This window comes from Theropithecus gelada, chromosome 7b, assembly GCF_003255815.1.
Source record: "Theropithecus gelada isolate Dixy chromosome 7b, Tgel_1.0, whole genome shotgun sequence".
Taxonomy (NCBI): domain Eukaryota; kingdom Metazoa; phylum Chordata; class Mammalia; order Primates; family Cercopithecidae; genus Theropithecus; species Theropithecus gelada.
The window spans coordinates 26,787,570-26,791,417 of NC_037675.1; positions in this window are offsets into that span (position 1 = coordinate 26,787,570).

Below are 3,848 nucleotides of genomic sequence, written 5' to 3' on the forward strand. Positions count from 1 at the left end.
TATAAATTTCCCTCTACACACTGCTTTAAATGTGTCCCAGAGATTCTGGTATGTTGTATCTTTGTTCTCATTGGTTTCAAAGAACATCTTTATTTCTGCCTTCATTTCGTTGCTGTTCACTACTGAGGAAAGATCATTTGAGAATTTTACCCAATGCCTGTGAATTATGATGCTTTCCTTTCTGGACAGTGGAAACAGATACTATTTCAGGCCCTGTGAGATGATTGGATACTGCTCTCACTAATTCTTTTAGGTGCCCTCCTCCCTTCCTCCACCCTGGGTAGTGTCCTCATCTGCATATATTCTTTCATTACTTGAGGAAGATCGTCTGTAGATTTTCAGGCTTCTGTCTGTGTGCAGCTTTCTTTTCTCCAGTATTCTTTCTTGAGAGCTTTAGCAGCTTTTGTCTTTGTGTACTCCAATTACATCTCCTCAACTTAGGGACTGCACTGAGTTTCATTTGGTCTATCTTTCTTCCCTGCACTGCAGCCTGAAAACTCTTTCAAGACAGAAAACTGGGGCAGTTGTAGGGCCTGCCTCATTTGTTTCACATATTTCAGGGATTACTGCCCTTACTTTCCTGATATCTAGTGTCTTGAAACTCGTTGTTTACTATATTTTATTCCACTTTTGGTTTGTTTCGTCTTAGGTCAGTTAAGAAAGCAAATTCAGTCCCTTTCATCACATCTTGGCTAGAAGCTGAATAATATGATAATTTTTAGAGTAATTTGATTCACCTCTCATCAGTATTTGTTGTAGCTGATCTCAAAAGATGCCCACCCCCAATGCAGCATGCTAGTGAAGAATCAATACTTTGTATGAGCCCCTTATTTTCAATCTGAGATGAGTGTTAGATTCACTTTTGATTGAAAGAATGTGTTGGAAGTGAAACTGCTTGAATTCTGAGACAAGATATTAAGAGGCCTTGTAGCTGCTACCAGGATCTCATAGTTAAGTTGTTTATGGGAATAACTGACTGCACTGAGATAGTTTTGCTGTGATGAAGCCCACATTAGCTATATGGAAAAAACTCATAAACAGAGGCCTATGCTCAGTCATGCTCTGATGTTTGAACCATCTCAACACGGGGGACAGGCATGTGAGTAAAAAAGTCATATTAGACATCCCAGCTGCAATACATGTCACACGAGGAAGAACCAAGAAATTCAGCTAACAGCTACATGGTACAGCCTAGCTGTCATGGTCACATCCAATTACTCAATCCATCCCAGTTCATGATCCAGTCATTGTTGTGCGGAAAAGATTTCCCCACTGTTTCCTTTCTGAATTCGCAATGCACAAATTCATTAGCATAATAAATGCCTATTTAGATGACACTAATAGATAACCAGAATAGAAATCAACAGTCAATCCCTCTTAGACCTGGGAAAGTAGGGCCCTGGCCCTGGTGTCTGACACGTTATGGGATCCAAGAGTTGGAGGATTTAGCTTATCAGAGAAGCAAGAAATTATTAAGACTGAAATGGAAACATATGGAATGAAAATAGTTATGAAAGACTTGCACGAAGAAGTTGCATAATTTCTATTGAATAGGATTTGACAATGTTGGAGTATACCTAAATTAAGCCAATTGGTTGTCTTGGATTTGATGGAATCGTTCTGAAATCGAACAGCCCTCATTCCTACTATATGATATGGGCATCTGACCCAGAGAAGACCGGGTCTTCTAGGCTGTGAAGGAAAGAGCAGGTGTGTAAGACTGTGAGCCAGGGGACCCAGAGAATCCCAAGAGAACCTGAGCAGGGAAAGGAATAGGATATAGCCTTCTCACAGTGACCACTTCAAGTTAGATGCTGAAAGGGCCAAATGCCACTTAGTGGTGTGCAGTGAAGTGTAAATCTGTCTTGTTCTCCAAATGAGCCCTTGGGACTAGGCCAAGGCTGCCTCCCAAGAGAGGCAGGACCATGTACCTAAGTTCCAGTCATGTGAGATACCTGGGGCCACGTATCCAGTCAGGGATACCTGGGGCCACGTAGATATCAGGTCTGGAATGGTGGGATCAGCAGCCCAGGTGATCTCAACCTGACCTCATCACCCTCATTTCATCCCCCTCCCACGCAATCTGGTCTAAGGCACTCAGAAATGTATTTCTGAAGCTCGTTCCCACAACCTGCCTGCATGATTAAGACATGGTCTGACCCCGTCCCTGTTTGATGTTGCTCTCAGTCTATACCTTGGACACATTCCTTAACCACAATGCATTCATAAAATTTGATCAGAGAGACCATACCTCATAAGTGTGTCCTGCGTCTAGAATGGAATATGCTATCAATCAATGCGGCCAGTAATTATTCATCACCAGGAGAAAGAAATTCCTGGCCTTCACTCTGTTGGACTCCAGCCCCGTGTACCAAGACATCACCTGTGCACTGTGGCTGGTCTCTGTGCTGAAGGCACCTGAATCACAGGAACTAAAGGTAGGGAGAAAGAGAAGGAAAGATGGACAAAATCTGTGCGATTGAAGAAGAAACCTAAGACCGCCGACGATGAGAACAGCGTTGTTAGACTCCTGGCAGACTCGAGAGCCCGAGAATAACAAACCGGTCACCAGGGCCCAGCGGCGTAGGCTCGGGGCTGTTCTCCTTCGCTGCAACTGAGGTCCAGGGCAGGACAGGGCGCTCGCTGGTTACCATGGACACGGCGAGCGGATGCACACCAATCAGAAGACAGCGTTCCTCGCTCCTTTAAATACGCCTCACCCAAAGCAACCTCCTCCATTCTGCTGGAACACAAACGCGCTTCTACGTTTCTATGGAGGAACTTGATTGGTCCTGTAAACCTTGTCCCGCTGGACAAAGACTTGCGAAGGAAAACGAAGTGCCACCAGGACTCCGTGGCCCTCCCTGCCTCCCTCTCCTTTTTCCCTCCATGGCAGTGAAGCTGTGGACGCTTCTCTTCAGGACGGTGAGGTCCAGATGAGTGAGACGCCACATACCGGCAGAGTCCCGGAAGGGTCACCCCAGTAAAAGAGTGGGAAATCCGAGGAAAAGGAATGCAATGGAAGAAACTAAAGAGACTAGGATTAAGAGGATCAAAAGGCAAAAGAGAATAGGGAGACATGAAGGCGAAATGAGGAGAGAGCCCACTGCGAGCAACGCCTCCAATCCCCTCTGCAGCAGCAAAAGCAGAGGGAGAGCTGGAGGAGTCTTGAACCCCTAAATCCATAGTCCGTGTTGCTTTGAAGGAACCTCCAGGCCCATCTTGGAAGAATGTGTGCAGAGCAGCAGGCTCGTTTCAAAGGAGGACTCCACCCCGTTGAGCACACAGCCTTTCAGCAAACTGTTTCACCTATAGGACTCTCCCTTCCGCTCCAGGTGCTCTTTCAGGATGCAAACCTTTCCCATTTCAAATTTGGAATAAATTAGCAACACACTGCTATTTTCAGTTTTCTGTACAAACTTGAAAATTCTGAATGCAGAAAAACTTAAGAAATGAATTAAGGAATGAAAATAATTACAATTTAATTGGTGGGCTTTGATAAAATTAAGATAATCTGCCATTGTTGTATGCAACATCATTGCAATATTTAGATATGATATGTAAAGTTCATTTATTTCCAAATTACAGTAATTGGTTTAAGATTTTAGTGACAATTCTAGTTACTACTACTTCAGCGGAATGAAGTTTTCTAAATTTAAGTCAAGAAAAAAATTCTACCTTAAGACTAAAATGATTCAAGAAGAGCTTATCTAATGTGGCATTAATGTCAACAGAATATTTAGCATGTAAAAATCTGGATTTCAGTAACAATGATTTTGTGGAAATAAAAGTAGTAAAACTACATTTTTCTGAATAAACATAATTAATGATTTTATATGTCTTTTTTG